Source organism: Delphinus delphis, chromosome 10, assembly GCF_949987515.2.
Source record: "Delphinus delphis chromosome 10, mDelDel1.2, whole genome shotgun sequence".
Lineage (NCBI taxonomy): Eukaryota > Metazoa > Chordata > Mammalia > Artiodactyla > Delphinidae > Delphinus > Delphinus delphis.
The window spans coordinates 61031722-61052094 of NC_082692.2; the positions used below are offsets into that span (position 1 = coordinate 61031722).

The 20373-nt window shown below is 43.8% G+C and overlaps 1 protein-coding gene and 1 pseudogene across 1 annotated transcript in view; one reads left to right on the top strand and one right to left on the bottom strand.

Annotated features, from left to right (window-relative positions):
- Positions 1-20373, top strand: part of SCN11A (sodium voltage-gated channel alpha subunit 11) — a 130669-nt gene that overhangs the window by 31914 nt on the left and 78382 nt on the right. The window lies entirely within an intron of this gene.
- Positions 17535-17657, bottom strand: LOC132433020 (U5 spliceosomal RNA; annotated as a pseudogene).

Here is a 20373-nt window from a genome sequence, read left to right on the forward strand (position 1 = left end):
GCAGTGCTTTTATTGGAAAGGTACAAACAAGAGGGGAAGGATGGCAGCTGTGTGAGGCTCTGCAGAGCTAATGGCTTAGGCTGGGAAAGTTATTTTGACAGAGTCAGACCATATCTACCAGGCATGAAGACAAGGAAAGGGGCTATGGAGTGGGCAGAGGGGGAAACAGGTTATAGGTGGCCTTCATGATTATCTTCAGAGTGTGCTGAAGCATTCCCAGAGCAGATTTACAGCTTCGCTTTCCTGGGTCATCCACATCAGATCCATGAAGTGAGAAGAATTACTCTCCATCTCTCATTTTAGAGAGGAGGAATGGAACTTCAGAGGGGTTAACATGGCACTGGAGTTAACACCACAGCCTCTCTACTTTCAGACAGTAGACCTTGCTGAAGTGAGGAGTGTAGATGAGGAGGTGGGGGAGCCCTTCTCTCTCTAAGCACATTCCCCGAAACTGGCACCTTCTCAGTGCCTGCTAAGAGAATTCTGAAAAGCTGTTAGAAGAAGTCATGTGAAATTTATGACTTAAATATTAGTGGACGGATGCACGGGTTGTACGTGTCTGTTCCATTTATTGCTGCATAACAAATCATCCCAAAACTGACTGTCTTCCAAAAACCATTCTTTATATTCACAGATCTTGTGGGTCAGGAATTCAGGCAGGGCAACAATGAGGATGGCTTGTCTGCTCTATGATGTCTGGGGCCTCAGCTGGGAAGACATATAGCAGGGAGTCACTTGACAGCTGGAGGCTGGCATCTTCTCAGGGTCCAGTTGGCTGGACATCCAGGATTGCTCATCACATGGCTGGCAGCTGATGTTGGCTGGCAGCTGGGAGCTAAGCTGGGGCTGTTGACCAGAGCACCACATGTGTCTTCTCTAGCATGACAGTCTCAGGGTATTTGGTACTCTTCTGCGGAGGCTGGCTTTCCTCAGAGTGAGCCTCCCAAGAGAACCAGGCAGACCTTTTATGACCTAGTATCTCTTCCACTCCAGTCTATTGGTCAAAGTAGTCACAGGCCTGCCCAGACTCAAGGGAAGGAACACAGACCCCACCTCCCACTAATGCTGAAGAATATGTAGCCATTGTTTTTAAAAACCACAGTGCTGTCTTACTCCTTTATGTCCTCACTCCTTTATGACCCCATTAATCCCTAATTACATAGGAGTTGTAGTTGAAGTCAGCAGGTGCTGGAATCCTACCCTGGCTTTGCCACTAACTAGCTGTGTGACCTTGGAAAAGTTACCTCACCCATCCAAATTTCTGTTTTCTCATTGATAAAAGTATTTATCACAAAATAAATAAACTTTTAGATATCTTTTGTCACGTATAAAATATATTAAAATTTTTTTATTGAAGTATAGTTGATTTACAATGTTGTGTTAATTTCCTGCTATACAGCAAAGTGACTCAGTTATACACATATATAATTCTTTTTTATATCCTTTTCCATTATGGTTTATCCAAGGATATTAAATATAGTTCCCTGTGCTATGCAGTAGGACCTTGTTGTTTATCCATTCTATCAATATACGTAATAGTTTGCATCTACTAATCCCAAATTCCCCGTCCGTCCCTCCCCTACCCCCTCCCTTGGCAACCACAAGTCTGTTCTCTATGTTTGTGTGTCTGTTTCTGTTTAGTAGATAGTTTTGTTTGTGCAAATATTTTAGATTCCATATATAAATGATATCATATGGTATTTGTTTTTCTCTTTCTGATTTACTTCACTCAGTATGATAATCTCTAGGTCCATCCATCTTGCTGCAAATGGCATTATTTCATTATTTTTTATGGCTGAGTAATATTCCATTGAATATATGTACCACATCTTCTTTATCCATTCATCTGTCACTGGACATTTAGGTTGTTTCCATGTCTTGGCTATTGTGAATAGTGCTGCTATGAACATAGGGGTGCATGTATCTTTTTGTACAAAATATCTTTAAAATGTAGCTGTCCTGTACAGCTCTGAGCAGGATTATGATAAGGGATTGGAATATTACCAAGCTGCAGGCAGAACTCTTTTGTGGGGCCGAAGCTTGGTGACCTTGGAGGGAGAAATGGGAGAGGGCCTTGAGAATGATGGTGGGAGGTGGAGAAGGGCTGGGCTGAAGTGAGAGGAGTGTGTGAGGACCACCCAAGACAGGAGGGGACTGGAAGGTGATCCAAGAGGTCAGGTATGAGCTGTGGGGATACCACAGCTGCCCAAGACAGGAAGAGAACTCTAAGAAGGAGGGATGGGATAGGTCAGAAACATTGATGATGGAGACCACAGGACATGTCCCTGGACGGGGGTGAGGAGGGTGGTGGTGGTGATGGGAAGATGAAATTTCCTAGGCTCAGAGAGTGAGAGACAGACAGTAAGACAAGGAAGAGTATTGTTCCTTCAGAGTCCTGTGTGGCTCTGCCCAGGGCTGGAGGGGACATGTAGGGAGACTGGCTGCATGAATGTCAATAGCAGGCATTGGGGCTGTGCAGTCACGGGAAGTAACAGGTAGGCAGTGCTGGCTTCACGTGTGTGCAACCCATGCAGTCACACAGGGCCCTCACCTAGGAGGGATCAAGCTTGGTTTAATGCTCTGCTGTCACCATTTTGAAATTCAGATATAAACACTTCTCTTTTACCATCTATTCCCTTGTTCTCACCACTGAGGTACCGTATTAGAGCTAGGGTTCTTGGGTTGCAAGCAACAGAAACCAACTTTTCCCTATTTAAAATAGCAACTACAGTAACAATTAATGGAAAACTTACTATGTCCCTCTGTGAGGGACCCAGAAGCTTTATTAGGAATAAGAGAATAGTTATCATCAAGACCAACACCATCTTAAAATAGAAGCTCACAAGGGAAAGCTAAACTATACTTTCCCAGTAGAATACTGATAAGAACTTGACCAGAGCCTACTGTCTGCCCACATTGCCTTCCCTGTCTTGATATTCTGGAAATCCTCCAGGAAAATTGAAAACCCTCTTCCTATTTTCCAAGTTAGGATCTCCTTCCCCTTTTGGACTTCATAACCTTTTGCTTCTCTTGTCAGTCATTTCTGGTTCACTCTTATCATTACCAACCAATCCCTTTCCCTCTTATTTCCCATTTCTCCACCCTGCCAGAGAGCTCAGTAGTACAGCTTGGTGAAATCATAGAACGAGCACTGCCCTGGGGTCATAGTGTCTGGGTTCAAATCTTGGCTTTGATCTTTATTATCTGTATGACCTTGACAAAGATCTTTAACCTCTCTGAGCCTCATCTGTAAAAGGAGTGAACAGTGCTTAACAAGCTAGTGTGATAACTCAGTGTGATTTTAGATAGATGGATTGATAGATAGAGATACACATATATACATCAATATAGATATGTAGGTATATACATGTATATATCAATATCTACATATACACACACTTAAATGTCAATATATAAACCAATAGTTGATGACATACAAATCACAATCTACAGTTTTCTTAATTAGCTATTCATTTGCCTATTTACCATATTCTTACTGCAAAATTGCAAGCTCCATTAGGAAATAAAATTGGTCTGTCTTGCTGTTGTGCCATCCTCAATGCCTAGAACAGTTTCTGGAACATAGTAGGTATTCATTAAATATTTTTGTAAAAATAAATGTATGAGTTGTTAAAAAATAAAATAAAATAGCAATTATGGAAGACAGAGGTGGGGGTGGGTTCATTTGATTGAAGACAATGTTGAAGAGCCAAGAAGAGGCAGATAACAGGCAGCTGTGAACATACTGGTCTCCAGCTGGACATAGCATCTGCCCGTCTGGAGGGACCTCAGTTGAAGAATGAGTAAACCCAACTTGGAGAATATGGCCTGAGAGAGCTCTTATTGAAAAGGACCTGCTGGTCATAGAGCAAGACCGCTCTGTGATTCCTCCTATGGCCTGGCAGTTGAGGAGGTGTCGCAGGTGGGGGGAAAGAGGGAGAGCTTGGAGAAGGATAACTGGTGTAGAAACCTTTCCAAAGTAATTGGACAAAAAAGAATTAAAAATGTGATGAACAGGACTTCATTTTACCCCATTCTCCTGGGAACAAATCAGTGAACCGATCATTATCTTCACCAGAGGCCCATTTAGTAAGAGAACATTTGAAAAAGCACATAGAACTGAAGGACTTGTAATCTGTAAGTTTATCTCTAAGTAATTTCTGTCTCTGACTTCCTGATGGGTAAAACACAAGACAAGCTTAGCTTAAGTCGAAAGTGGTTTTGTTTTTTAAATAGCGATAGATCGTTCTTTCAAGAAACCACTGGTGAGTCATGATGGCCAAAGGACTAGAATCAGAAAATTTAGAGTCCTTAGCAACCCAAAGGGGTTCTTACTCTGTTTCTTACAACCTCCCTGTAAGGTAGGTGCTATTATTAACTCATAGGTGAGGAAACTGAGGCACAGAGAGGTTAAGTAATTACCTTGTCTTGCTCCTAGGATGGGCAGGTCCTCATTCATCCTGATACAGTCCCTGGGGGTTTCAGAATGTCCTTGTTCATTCCTCCATTACTTCCTTTCTCCATTCAAGTGAGACTCAAGCTCCTGGCACAGGGGAGGGCAGGCTGCAGAGGGCCCGGTGTCCACTGAAACTCTGTCATAAGGCACAGAAGTGCCCTTCCTCAGTCCCCAATATTCCTGCTTCTTAAGAGTCCTCAACTGGGGGAGCCCAATGTTCTATACCCTTTGTCTGAAGCCTGAATATTGATGAGTGACCTGACCACTCTGAGCAGGGTGACATGGAGCAAAGAACATCAACTCTCAGGGTAGAGGAGAAATCACTGAGACCATCTAATCCAGGGGCCACAGACCCACAGGCTGCAAGAGCCACTCAGGCACCATGAACAAAATAAGTGGGACAAGAAGAGTGTGAGGGCTACGGCTGATGGCCTCATCTTAGAACAGCCTGACTTCTAATCAACTCTGGCTTATTCTGCTACGTTGGACTGGTGCCCAACATTGTCAGATTTTCTGATTTTTTAAGAGAAGCTAGGCATTTTTTTTTTCTCCTACCTCATGAGGTTATTGTAACAGTTGAAAGAAGTAACTCACCTAAAGTGCTTAGAACACACATGTGGCATTGGAGGAAGCTCTGAGTAAGTGCTGGTTGCTGTCATTATAGCATTTCACAGATGTGGAAACCACGGCCCAGAAGGGGCTTCCCAAGATCACAGCCATGTTACAGGCTAGCCCACGCTCCTGACCCGGTTTCCCCCTCCTGCCCCAACCCTTTCCTGGGCCATCCACTATCTTCACTGCATAGCATGACACATTTTAAGTAACCACATAATGCCTTGCCACAGTATTTCTGCTGATTCCCTACTTTTAAGGAAATCTCCTTCCCTTGAGAAATGAAACCTTTCTTTAAGTTTGTTCCAGCAAAACAATCTGCAAGGTTCTTTCATCTGCCTTTAGGTTCACACAGGAGTAGCAGCTTTGAAGCAGCTCCCCGCCCTCTTTTATTAACTCCAAGGGCCTGTATTATACAAACTCAGACTTTTCCCTTTAAGTCAGGGGCTCACCTACTATTTACCCAGGGCCATTAAACCATTAAGAAAAATGGTGTTTCGTGGGCCAGGACAATTTGTGCACTTTGTTGAGAGTGAAGCTAATTTCCTCTTGCTTGGTGAAAAATGTTTACTCTCATTAAAAGTTCCAGGAATTCTGCACCCTGAGCTGATCCAGGTGTGGTCCCAAAAGAGCAGGTAACAGGACTACCATTTCCTCCTGAACACTTGGCTTTTGAGCCCTAACAGCTCCAAACAGGGCTTGGTGTTGGCCTCAGTCTCTACTTTTGACTTATGCTTTTTCCCGTGGTTCTGAGTTAATGCCAACTCACTTTCCCTGTCAGATTAATCCCCCTCACTAGAAAGTCTGAGGTTGAATGGGGCCACTCTCTGTCCCTCCTGGTTTTTGAACTGGAATTCTCCCTGCGGATTGCCATGTTGCCTCCTTCTTTGTATTGGGATGGCCACCATGACACTTGACTTCAAAAATCTGTCAAAGTCAGATGGCCTGCTGCCCTTTCCAGAGGCCACAGATGAAGAGGGCAAAATGAGAAACTAAAGACCGATCTCTAAGGACACAACCACCGGGCTGCATCCAGGAGGCACTGGCTCCCCCTGGTTTTCAGTGTTACTACTTTTTCAGTCCTTCTCAGCTGACAGAGCTCTACCTCCTGTTGGAGCCAACTGTAAGCCATTTTGCAGGTCTGTTTTTCTGAATTCCTTCTTGGAAATGTAATTAAGGTGCAAGGGGAGACAGCTGCACTCTTTGCATTTGCCATCAGGTCAGGAAGTGACATTCCTGGATAATAAGAATTTCCATAATAGATGGAAAGTCCAACCCCAGAGAAGGCTTGTGGTTGATGAAATTAAGGTTTTTCCAAATGAGGACGATAAGGAGCCACGTAAAATAAACTGTGACCTTGGAAACTGTGACGTGTACCAACAGATGTAGGCAGAAGGATGGAAGTCTACAGAGAGGATAGACAAGACCAGCGATAAACCAATGTCAAGGTTTGTTCAGCTGCAGCCAAGGGAGTAAGGCACTGTGTCTGGTGTTCTGCTGTATCTCATCCTGGGTTTTAGGCAAACCAGTTCTCCACTGCATCAGAAATTTCAGGCTCTATATAGGTTTTGGTTATATAAAAAAAAAAATGTGTCTGCAATTACCTGATTCCCTTTGGCTTACTTCCACCCCTAGTGAGTAAACTTCTGGTTAATAATTTGGCTTCCCTGAAATTCTTTTTTTAATTTATTTTTTTTTGACTGCCTTGGGTCTTAGTTGTGGCACCGGGATCTTCGTCAAGGCATGTGGGATCTTTTGTTGCGGTGCGCAGGCATCTCTCTAGTTGTGGCAGCAGGTTTTCTCTTCTCTAGTTGTGGTGCATAGGCTCCAGAGTGCGTGGGCTCTGTAGTTGCACCGCCTGCGCCCTCTAGTTGAGGTGCGCAAGCTCAGTAGTTGTGGCATGTGGGCTTAGTTGCCCCGCGGCATGTGGGATCTTAGTTCCCTGACCAGGGATCAAACCCACATCCCCTGCATTGGAAGGCGGATTCTTTACCACTGGACCACCAGGGAAGTCCCTGGCTTCCCAGAAATCCTGATGTTGGGAAGAGGCTTCCTGGGATGACTTCCATGACTATTTTGTTAAATAGATGAGATATTTCTGACCCATCAAAGCTGAGGACAAGATTCTGTGTCTGATTCGACCCTGCTAGACACAACCACCTACTGGAAACTTGAAAAGCTCCCAAATCTCTCCTGGGTTCAGAGACACCCGAAGCCTCTCACATGTCTCTCCTTGTCCTCCTGCCTTTCCCATGGTGTTCAGTTTGTAGTCTCCATACTGCAGACTTGGAGAGGGAAGTGGCCTGCCTGGGCTCCTGCAGTGAGCGCATGTAGCAGCTGCGACTCCTAACTCCCGTTAATGACTGAGATCACAGTACACAGTTGCCTGCACTGGTTCTGGGTATTTTGCTGCACTGCTCACCCATTAACTTCCCTTCCTGAAAAGATGTTTTAAAAACCACTTTGCTTCTGGAATTGGGCTGTTGGCATGCTGCAGGCCTGGGTTAAATCTCAGTACAGATTTCTCGTTGAGGAAGTAGGCTGAGTGGTGAGGTTAGACCATGCTGAGGAGGATCTTAAATGTTTGCTGGGAAATTCTTGAAGAATTTTGTAGGGAATTGGGAGACTTCAGCTTTTTCAGCTAAGAGGCAACCTGCCCATATATGAATTTTTGACTGTGTAGAGAATTGATTAGAGAAGACCAGGACTGGAAGGGTCTATTATAATGGTACAGATGCCAGAGGATAAGAGTGGGATTAGCAATCGAGATGGAGAAACAAAGTTAGAAGAGATTTTGGAGGAACGCTATGCAGAATTGGCAAAGAAGTGTTTTATGAAGGGTGAAGTTTAAAAGGTTCATGGAAGGTCATTTAAAACTTTATTAGTTATATGTTTATTTTTACGTGTTGAAGTCCCTGCCTGCCATGGTCTCATGTGAATGACATGGCAGAGGTCTGCAGAAAATGGACATGGAAATGGCAGTGTCTGGAGGACTCATAAGGTTCAGAAAGCTCTGCTTCTCAAAACCTGTGAGCAGTATGCCCTGCTATGCCTTCATGGTCCCAGGAAGAAGTTCTGACCCCACTGGAGAAAGCTTGTAGTGTCTCCCATGCCTCATTATCAAACTGGGAACCCAGAAGTTGAGTAAGGAAGAGAAAAGTTACACCCACAAGGAGTTGCCGGACTTTACTACTTTATGTCTCAACAATCTAAGAATCATTCATTCACTCATTCATTCATCCACTCATTCACTCAGCGGATACCATTGAGTGCCTATAATGTATCAGGCACCATACTGGAAATTTAATGGTGAGCAAAACCAGGAGTGGTCATAGCCCTGGTGGAATTTAAAGAATCCAGAGGAAAAGACAGATGTTAATCGATCTCATAAACAAATAGAAAACTGCCCCTGAGATAAGTGCTAAGGAGAGACTTGCGGTGCTCTGAGGCCTGAGAGTGGGAGGATTTGGCACAATCAGGGACGTCTGTGAAGTATTCCCAAGGAAATATCTTACACTGATATTTGAAAGGCTGGAAGGAGTTTAAGTGCGCTAAGAGTGTGGTGGGGAAGAGGGTTCTGGGGTGCAGCGGGGGACAGCATGTGCAAATACCCTGTAGCTTCAGGAGGCATGGAGAGCACTAAGGACAGGAAAGGAAGCTGTTGTGGCCAGGGGAAGAAAGCGACAGGAGGCTGCAGGGGGCAAGGCCAGACCATGCCAGGTCTGTGAGCCATGGTAAGGGGCTTGTCTTTATCATTGCTTATCATGCTTAAAGCCTAATCACATCATGTTGTCTTCGCTATATTGCTTTTTTAGGATTATTTTCTATTTACGGCAAGTATTATTAATTTTTAATGTGTCATAGTGACTTATAGATTATTTTATAAAAATATATTTAAGATTAAAAATTGACTTGATTTAAATAAAAATAGTAATAGTCATACAGGTGGTAAGCAGAACTGTCAAGAATTGCAAACATGATGTGGAGTCAACTCTCATGGAAGGAGTGTTGGTGCTGATCACAAGTCTAGTTACCATCCATCACCATGCAATTGACCCCTTTCACTTATTATACCCCTTCCTCTCAGGTAACCACTAAGCTGTTCTCTATATCTATGAGTTTGGTTTTGTTTTATTTTGTTTGTTTATTTTGTTTTGTTTTTGTTTTGTTTTAGATTCCACATGTGAATGAAATCATACGGTATTTGTCTTTCTCCATCTGACTTATTTCACTTAGCATCATACCTTCAAGGTCCATTCATGTTGTCGCAAATGGCAGGATCTCATTCTTTTTTTATGGCTGAGAAATATTCCATTGTGTGTGTGTGTGTGTATATATATATATAAAGAATGGAGATTGTTGGACACTATGCAAAGTGAAATAAGCCAGTCACAAAAAGACAAATACTTTATGCTTCCATTTATATGAGATACCTATGAGTAGTGAATTCAGAGAGAAAAAGTGGAATGGTGGTTGCCAGGGGCCGGGGGAAGGGAAGAATAGCCAGTTAATGGGTGCAGAATTTCAGTTTTGCACAATGAAAAGAGTTCTGGAGATTGGTCTCACAACAATGTGAACACTTAACAGTATTGAACTGTATGCTTAGAAGATGGTACATTTTTATTTACAATAACCAAGATACGGAAATAACCTAAGTGCCCATTTAATTGGACTTACAATAGGCTTTCTTAATCTATCCTCCATGTCTCTTAACCCCGCTTACTTGTTTTGCATCATTTTGTGTTCTTTTGCTGCACTTTGGTTTAATTTCTTTATATTTATCTTCCAGTTTTAAAATTTTCTCTGCCTGTGTGTCTACTCTGCTGTATAACTTGCATACTACATTTCTACTTGCAGTTGCTAAATATTTTAATTTGTGGACATTCTGTTTGTTTCATTTTAAAATTTGCCAAGATCATTCTTTATAGTTTCTTGTTTCCTCACATTTTTTCTGTTAGTTCTTAAATTTTCTGTCTGATAATTCTAGTACCTAAAATCTTTGTGTTGTCCATTGCTTTGACTGGCTCTCACTGATGGTGACTTATTTCTTTCTATGTTTTGTGAGTTGGATTGTGAACTGCTAATTTTTATTAAAACCTTACTTGTGGGAATTGCTTGAAGCCTGAATCAGAGTGGAATTTCTCCAGAAAGGATTTGTATTTGTTTCTGCTAGCCTCCTTCTAGAGGCAGTTTTATTTCTTGTTCACCTTACTTTGTGGGTGTAGCCCTTAGATGCTCCAGTTTTACACAGTGGACTCCTCTTACATATTCCACTTTAGGGGCCCCCAGACTTTCTCTCCTGCTCCATACTCTGTGTAGCCATCTAAACAGCAGCATAAGGGCTTGAGGGCGTGGCAGAGGTCCTTTAGGTAAAAGATAGTTCTAACACTCTCTTTCATCCAAGGGTTTCTGTTTTCTCTTTTATCTCTAGAGTCCTCAGAGCTTTTTAAATATTTTAATTTTTCATCTTTTAATATTTTATCCAGTATTTTAATTGTTTCAATTGCAAAATTATTTAGGGTATTTAGCTCTCCATGTCAGTCCAGGGTCCTCTTTAAGCTTCACATTTTCTTTATATAAAAACCATTATCTCATATTCCTTTCTTTGTTACTGTTTTGATTTTGCGATATGTGTATATATGTGTGTGTGTGTGTATAAATATAAATATAAATATATATATATATATATATATATATATATATATATATATATATATATATATCTCTTCATTTCTGACTCCTGACTTCAAGTAGAACCTATGAGCCTCTAATTAACAGACTTGTGAAAAAGTTTTTTTCTCTTGAGATTACATTTATTTATACAAAAGTTTCATGGAGAGGAGTATAGCAATTAATTTTTTCTTGTGATAAAACTGAAGGTTGAGAATAGTGTTTAAAAATAAAATTAAATATAAATTTAAATTAGGAAAAGGAACATGGTCTTCAAACTTATACCTGTGCTGTAACTCTGTTTTCCTATGTCTGTAATCATAAGAATATCTTTTGCTAATGTTTGTTAAATTGTCCTGTAGGCATGTGGATTTCCACATTTGAATGTTGTCTGCCATTATCCTGTAACTATAACTCTCTAGGCCTTGCTGATAATTGTCATATAAGCACTACTTGTGAAATCCTGGTCTATAACAGTTCTATATGTTTCTAAATTTCTCTTTTTGATGATGGTGTTATCAGGCTCACTTTGTCTGCCTCTTCTCCCTTTCACCGTGGAATTATTAATTTATTCCCAGACCCTAACACATTCTTTGTCTTAAGTGTTAGAAAGATTTTTTTTTCTGTGCAGCCCACAATGAGTTCAATATGCTTGTATTTGCACTCCCACCTGAGTGAAGGTAGAAGCTGTGTCTTACTCATTTCTGTGTCTAAGTGGTTTATAGTTTAGGAGGAACTCAGGATATAATGAATAGAATAGAAACATAAGAAGAAAAAAAAGCATCAGAATCCAAGTTTTTGAATAGCAGTTAATCTGCTATTGAGGCCACCTGGCTTTCTTCAGGTTGCGAGACGTCTGAGTGGGGTCCAGCAGGGGCAGGGTTGGTGTTCAGAACCTGCCACTCAGCCCAGCCCTCTGATTCTGTCTCTCTTAGGCCACCTGGCTGCCAACAGCTCCAGCTAAAGGAGCACCAGAGTGCGGGTAATGGGACCCAGCCACCACGGGAGGCTAGAGTGGGAGGTTGGCCCAGTACTTGTCATCTCTGCATGATGGCTCTGTGGTCCTGGAGAAGCTACAAGCCTGAGACTGCTCCCACCTCCCCTCCCCATTCAGGGAGGCCCAGCATTTTGTTCCCTCCAATTAACTGTGCATAACAACAAGGAGTGAAACCAAGTGATTTAAGTAATAATTTATCATATTCAGTTCACCATTAACAGCCGTCTAGTGTTTCCTTTGCCCTTTTAAATGAGTCTTTGTTCTGATGCTCAGCTCTTTTGTGTATTCCATAAGCTTTTAATGCATGCCTTCCCTCCCTCCCTCCCTCCCTCCCTCCTCCTGCCTTCCTTGAGCTTTGAAGCACTAGTGTATTTCTAGAAGCAGCTGAGCCACCTCTCATCTAGCATCCTTGTCCCATTTAATAGGGAACTTGAGTGTTAGTTTATGAGCATGAACTCTCGGCTCCATGCTGAGAAATGCAAGGGAAAAGGATACAGTCTTTACTCTGGACCAGCTTTCAACCTAACTGGGGGGATGAGGCTCATCCAACATGAAGCCGTCAGAGGAGGAAGGAGAGGACCGTATTTGTCAGTATCAGCAAAGTTCGGCCTTGCTGTGAGGAAAGCTCCCTGGAGGAAAGGACTGAAACCAGTTCTGAATGTTGCTGTGGATCTGGGGAGGAAGTAGAGGAGAGGGCAGCTCACGCAAGGGCCTAGTGGGAGCACAAGTGTGGATTTGGGCAAATCTGGCGTGAGGGCAGGTGAGGTAAAGTCAGGGAAGTGAACCTTAACCAGGGTAGCACTGATTAAGGGAGCCTTTTGTCTGCCTGCTTGCTAGTTTGTCTCACCTATGGGATCAGCTGGCCTATGAGCCTCCTTTTCTTAACCCCATGGTTTCTGGGGTGTGGAGAGCCCAAACTTACAGAGGAAGTCAGGCAGTTTTAGGTTTTCTTAGTTTATTTACTTTCACAGCTGTATTCTAGTGGGCTCTGTGTGTGTGTGTGTGTGTGTGTGTGTGTGTGTGTGTGTGTGTGATCAGGTATGTGTGAATGCACACCTTGGCTCTCAGGGACTCTCATCAGACAGTTATGTTTCTGGATTTGGCACTGGGGTGGTAATAACTGAACTGGGGCAGCAGGGGCCATAGCTTTGAGTCACTGAGGCTGTGAGACCCTGGGCCCCTGAAGAGGCCCTGATAGCAGATCTGTCCCTACCTCAGGCCTGTTGGGCTCCCTGATGGTGGAGGACGGGCCTAAGCATGGGGAGACAGGGAAGCCTGGACCTTCGGAGGAGCTGAAGGAGCGCCTACACAGGTCCGTCCTCTTGAGCAAGGTCCCGGGGCTCTGGGGTCACATTGAGGGTCCCATAGTCAGGGTGTGCCAACAGCCCAGTGCACTGTTCCCTTCTCAGAAGGAGACACCATGCTGGGGGAGGGGGTCTCACTGGCCTTCCAAGGAGCCAAGGTGCTAACAGACTGGACTGCCCAGGGCACAGATCATCCTGGAGAGTGAGCTGAGGAGGGAGATGATGTGGAGGGACCCCATAGTCTGACTCTCCAGCCATCTAGGAGCCTGTATTCATATGCTCACTTCAGGGTGTCTCTTGGCTAAAATGTCTTAAAAATGAGGCCTCGGGGGGGGGAAAACATTAACTAAGATTTCTTTTCAATTTCTGAAATTAAATATAAGTTGAGAGCAAGCAAAATAAGACAACATTACCTTTAATTCCAAACTATGGCAATCCAATGATGTGGAGACCTACTTCTTTACTCAGATGTCTTTTGGGAAGAGCATATTATTTATTTGAAAGAAATACTCAGAGAAATTGCTTGAGGTGGAGGGTAAGACCCCAGGGGCATGCACGTAAAAAAATACATGGGGCATCTTTGAAACTGTTATACTCAAGGCATCAAAAGAAATTTGCCTCATTCCTGAGAGGAAAGTTGGTAGGAAATTTAGGTGAATAGAAAGAACTGAGGGTCCAGTGGAGTTGGGGAAAGCCAAGAGAGATCCTCCAGGGCCAGAAGTGAGGGGCAACAGGATTGGATACAGGTGACAGCAGAGGGACAGGCAACTAACATCTGTGCGACAATAAAAGGACACATTCTTTTAATGGCAACAGATGGCCACAGGGCCAAGCATGCCTGGGGGTTTTGGTTGGGCCACCTTATACAGAAGTAGCCGGGGAGGTTCTGTGCTCAGGATTTTAGAGAGAGAACCGAGTCTCATCCAGTTTAGGTTTTGACATGAAACAATTAACCCGAGGCCACATGGTGAACTGAGGAGGAAGGTCTTCCGATTTCTCCTGTGACACTCAGTTATTCTCTTTCTGAACTTAAACCTCAGTTAGCAGATATTGTCTCTGTTCTATGTACACTCATTTCCAGATGCCTTTAAATTTGCTCTAGAAATACCAACATCCTCTTTCTCCCTAGTCAGGAAAGAGCAGAAAAAGAAAGCTGAAATGTCATCTCGAACACTGACTGCAGCCCCTGGACCACCTTCAGCCTCCAGGGGATGGTGGGAAGGGGGCGGGGGGGCAGGGGGGAAGGATGGGAAGCGGGGGAGGTCAGGAAGGCAGCTTCACAGTCAGGTCAGATGTGTTTCTTCCTGTTGCTGCAGCTCAACTCCCTTCCTTTGCGTTCCCCAAGGACTGACTGTGCAGATATCTGATGTCACGCAGGCCACTGAGTTTTTGCTGAAAGCCTAGACCCGTTCTTCCCTTTTACAAGCTTGGTGGTGCTGCCCCTTTAAGACTTTTCCTTGGCTTTACCTCTTCCCTTCGTCCCTAACAAGCCCAAGACCAAACCGAGAAGAACGAAGCCAGGGTAAATTGAGAAAAAATATTTGAAACCTATTAAGTGTGGCTACAAGTTTATTGCAATTCTTAAGTTAATTATATCCTTTTTGACTTCCAGCCAGTCCCTCACTGGGCTTCCATATAGACTTGGCCACCTATCCCAGCCTCAGGCTGGCGGCATGCCTATCTGTCTGCCTCATTCCTTCCCTCCCTCCTTCCCACCGCCTCTTCCCCCCTCCCTCCTGCACAATTAAGTAGCAATCCTCTGTAGCTACCTCCTGGAGCTTAAATGTGGTCAGGGCTGTAGTGTGTATAAAGAACTTGAAGTGTGTGTGTATTTGTATCCCTGTGAGGGGCAGGGACATGGTAGATAGTGGAAGATCACGTATATAAACGTTTTCTCTTACCTCAGCCACAAACATTTATTTTAACTTGTACCTTACAAAGTGTTATCCCCTGGTCATTTAAATCTCATGAATCCTTTGTACAAGTAGGTGTTATCACTGTACATCCAGGTGTTTATGAATGAAGAAACTGAGGCTCAGAGAAATTTTACAAAGGGATTGATCGCACAGCTATTAGGTGGCAGAACAAGATGGGATTCAAGACCAGGTGTTCAGTTCTAAGTTGTGTGTGTGTGTGTGTATATGTGTTTCCTCTCTACACTACACTGGTTCTCAAATAACAATAGAGTTGTACCTTTGTATAACATTTAAGAGTACAAAAGGAAGTTCATTCATATTGCCTTATTTAATCATTAAAACATTATGATGTTGGTGCTGTCCCCATTTGGGGGTTCTTTAGGAGTTCTCCTCCCGGATCTATCCCCAGGTTGGCATTGGGAGCTCCCTGACCTCTAGCTTCCTGATCCTCTGTTTATTGGTTTAGAGTCAGGCCCCCGAGCCAGGTGAGGTCACTCAGCCCCTTCCCCGGGAATTTTGAGAATGAAAAAGGTCAGCATGTAAACACAGTGGTTGAGAGTGCCCATTTTCTGTCAGGTCAGCTAGGACCAGAGAAAGCCAGTGTACAGTAAGACAGGAGAGCAAAGAGGCTGGGGAACAGCAACAGAACCAAGAGATGAGGAGAGGCAGAACTTCCTGAACGTCCTGCAGGTCTTCAATCTTTGGTTCTATTCCATGAGAGTCAGCAGCTTCTCTTCCCTTGGATTCTGTATGACACTCCTGTTCCCTGCCAATAAAATATTTTTTGCTTATACTGTATACTAGGGTTAGAATTTTCTTACTTGCAACTAAAAGGATCCTGAAAAATACATATCAGAAAATGGAAGCAGTGAACTAAGCGCTAAATATAGGTACAAGAAGTGAACGATAGGAGTTAGAGGATGGAGCAGTTTTTGCTGTTGTGTTGCAGGAGATCTCATGAGCTGAGCTTTGAAGCCTTGCTCACAACCTACATGTATGTAACCATTTGGCAAACCCTGTGGAGGGGAAAGAAGAATACACAGGAACCATCTTTTAGGAAGTTTCCTAGCATAGCAGATGCTTTCGGTACTCCTGACACATTCCGTCAGACTACCTCTGATTTCAGCTAAAGCTGTGCTGGACAGCTCTTGTGTACTAAGCATCCCACCTCAAGGGTCTGTCTTGCTTCTCTTGGCTTTTCTGTCTCAGTGCTTTCTCCAAAGCCACGGGAGCTCTCTCAGCCCATGAGCAAGCATAGCCCAGAGATTTGGAGGATGGAGAGAAGTTACTCCCAACTGAGATTGGAGGATCTGCTTCCAAGATGGCTTACTCTCATGGCTGATAAGTTGGTGCCAGCTCTTGGCAAGAGGCCTCCGTTCCTCCCCATGCAGAATCTCCCCAGGGCTGGTTGAGTGTCCTCACAGCATGGTGGCTAGCTCTCTCCAGAGGGGCAATCCAGGGAGAAGGCACATTGCCTTTTGTGACCAAGCCTCCCAAATTACACACTGTCACTTCTGCAATATCATGTTGGTTATACCTGTTCAGTTTGGGATAGGACCACACAAGAACATGAATACTGTATCAGAGGTAAGGGTCACTGGGGCTATATTAGAGGCTGATTACCATAATGCCCCTGTGGACAACCCTCAGCCAATAGGGGATGTAAGCTAGAGGACAAATGCCCAGCCTCCTAATTCTGAAGTAAATTCTGCATAGCTCCTCAGAAGCTCCCCAGAGAGGCTGAGCCCCAGTCTGCCATATCTGTAATCATCTGAAGTGCACACCCTTTGTTGGCTTCTCCTCCTTCTTAGCTTTCTATTCCTCTCTCCCTCACTCCTGTTTCCTGTGATTCACCTCCCAAACAAACTCTTTCACTGAAGTACTTGTCTAATGCTTTTGGAGGAACCTAAACCAAAACACAAAGGTAGTATGTAAAATAATTTTGTTTGTTTTAATATTTATTTATTTGGTTGCACCAGGTCTCAGTTGTGGCACGTGGGCTCCTTAGTTGCAACAGGAGGGCTCCTTACTTGTGGCATGTGAACTCCCAGTTGCGGCATGCATGTGGGATCTAGTTCCCTGACCAGGGATTGAACCCAGGCCTCCTGCATTGGGAGCACCGAGCCTTACAAACTGGGCCAGCAGGAAAGTCCCTCGCTAGGTCTATTTTTTTTTTTTAATTTTTTTTTTATTTTTATTTTTTTTAAAGTTCTCTTTATTATCAATTAGAAGGTCTTTAGTATTCCCTGGCATGGTTTTTTTTAAAAATTAATTAATTAATTAATTTTTGCTGTGTTGGGTCTTCGTTTCTGTGGGAGGGTTTTCTCTAATTGTGGCAAGCAGGGGCCACTCTTCATCGCGATGCGCGGGCCTCTCACTATCGCGGCCTCTTTTGTTGCAGAGCACAGGCTCCAGACGCGCAAGCTCAGTAGTTGTGGTTCACGGGTCCAGTTGCTCCGCGGCATGTGGGATCTTCCCAGACCAGGGCTCGAACCCGTGTCCCCTGCATCGGCAGGCGGACTCTCAACCACTGCGCCACCAGGGAAGCCCTAGGTCTATTTTTATACACAGGAATATTAGGCTTGCTTATTCCCACAAGCCCTCAAAAAATGGAAGCAACAGTCATACTTGTCCCTCTCCACATGAATCTTTAGTAAAAGGCAAAAGATTCATTTGATTATGAATTATGAAAGTACGAGTATAGATTAAAATAGTTTTGAAATGGTGTGGAGCTGATCACGAAGGTATGTGATATACTGCGCTGTTGGAATATTGATGGTTAACCATGTAGAGGAAGCTCACAGAGGGATAGCATGGTCATGAAAGCTTTGTGGAAGCATCAGGAATTGAGAAATGGAGGGATTGGGGGAAGGGGCAAGAAGAAAGGCAAGAGGAAGGCAGCTTTAGCAATACCTGTACCTCTGTATATACCTATACCTCTGTACTGAGCGAGGCAGGGAACAGAGAAGAGGGATGTGGCTGGGAGAGGAGTGGTCAGTGCGTGGGACAGTCTACCAGGAAGGGGCTGGGGCAGACTGTCCGTTGGGAAGGCCATTGTGACAGTCCAGTGAGAGGTTAGAAGGGCTTGTACATCTGGAAATGAAGGATGGAAGTGAAGAGCAAGATCTTACAGAGCAGGACACGCCAGGGCTTCCTTCCCAGAACCAGACAGACAGGATTGAGGAGCCTGCATTGGGTTTCAGAAAGGACTGTGAGGTTAGCAGTTCTTTTATTCATTCATAAATAATTATTAAACACTTATTAAATATGTACTCTTTTAAGCATAGGGCCATAGCAGTGAACAAGATCATGAAACTGTGTCCTCAACAAGCATGTTTTCTGTAAGGAACTATCTAGGAACCTCCCTTAGGATCCTAAAGGCAAGTGCATGCTAGGAAATGGATTCTGGACTTCCTCAGAGCTGTGTCCTCAGCATCAGTCACAGCTAGTTCTCCTTGGTTTGCTCATTCCAAGTTTCCCCACAAAATGTCCTGTTCCCTTTGGCTGCTCTCACCTTCTGCTGTGGTGTACATCACACCTTCAGCATCACTCATTAACATCTGTTCATTTGCATGGATGTCTGATTGTCAGTGTGATTACAGCCATGGTGCATATTAGGGAAACAGGACTTGGTGGTTATTCATAAAATAATCAGAAGCCTAAGACAGTGCTAGTGCCATGCCTGTGACTCAATACAAGTTCAAGTTCATACTCATCAGTATCCAAGTGGTATGCAAGGCCATGCAAATCATCCTTTTATCTTAGCCTCCTCCTCTTCTATCCCCATGGAACCACTTGAGATTCTCTACACATGTCCTATCCTTCCAGGCCTGTGTGTCCTGGCTCATGCTTTTCCTGGAAAGCCCTACTTTCTCACATAGAGTTCTTACTCATTTTCTGAGCCTCAGCTCAAATCCCATCTCTTCTTGGAATGAGTTGCTCTCTGCTCTATGCTGCGAAGGCCTCTGTTTGCATCTTGCTTGCAGCCCCTTGATGCTCCCTTTCTTGTTTTATAGTTCTTTGGACAGGTTTCTTTCTCATAAAGAGACTGCAGGCTGCTCAAGGGCCCAGGTCTTATTTTGGTATTTCCAGGTGCTCTGCAATAGTGGAGATTCAGTGTCATCTTTGCTAAATCAACAGATGGAAGGCATGGCTGCTACTAAAGCTGATGCACCACCTTGACCACTGATGCTGAAACTGATCAGCTTATCAGATGGTGGGACTGAGACTGGCAAGGTCTTGCTGCCTGCTAGCACTCGAGGGAGGTGACGATGCCATATGGCTCAAGGGATGCAAATGTGGGTGCTCTGGCGTTGGCATCTTACATTATGAAGTCCCAGCACAGGTGCTCTGCTCCATTTTTCAGACGCGTGTTTGCCTTCCCTAAGTTCTCCACAAGAGACGTGAATCTAGGGAAAGTCCTGAATGCAAGCCCCATAGTGCTCAGGCGGCCTGTGTTTCTCTTACTCTTAGTCACTTCAGTCCTTACATTTGGAATCATTTTCACTTCCTTGAAGATGGAGCTAGAAAGATTCTTTGAAACTTCAGATTGGGAAGTCTGAATCTGACTTAATAGCTTAGGAAAATAATATTTGCAAAGAGTTTATATTAAAAAAGGCCAAGGCCTCTTAAGATAATGGATTTAGAGGCCTCCTTTACCTCTTCAAATGCACACGTTTTTATCCACCTAAAAAATGCTTATTAAAAAAAAAATGCTTATTAACTCTAAGCACTTCTTCTATTCTTTGATCTTCTTTTATTCTGAGAGTCACCCTAAAATCAAACAAGGGTTTAGAATTTCTGATCACTGCCTTAAAAAGTCGGGTCATATACACTGTGCCAGGCCTGGTACTAATCCCATCCCATGTCTGTGATTTCATCCTCTCCATGGGGTCTAGGTGTTGAGTCAGTAGAGGTAGAAAAGCAACCAGGCCTTTTCTCTCTTAAATTAAGATACTTATATCTAGTGTTTGCAAAGTGTTTTCACAGCTATTATCACATTTGCTTCCTAAGACTAAGGAGATTTGGAAGATTATCCCATTTTATAGGGAGAAAATAAGGGCTCAGAGAAATGGAGTGATCCATCCAATATCACACAGCTTAGAGTGGTAGAGCCCAGTTCTTTTGACCAGTATTCAATGCCCCTTCTGGCAGGACCCAAATCTGCCTGTGATTCCAATCCAGCACTCCTTTCAACACCTACTTCCTACTTCCTACTTCATGCTTCCTTATAAACACACATCTTGTATCCTTTACCTCAGTTGGCTGTCAGCCAGCCTCTGTAAGGTGGCAATGGCTGAAAATAGCTTATGGTATGACATTGCCCAGCAAGATTGCATTTTTCCCCAAGAATTAACAAAACAGAAGCCTACATGGGAGAGTTTGGGTTTGGTGACATGTCCATTGTGGGGTTGCTTT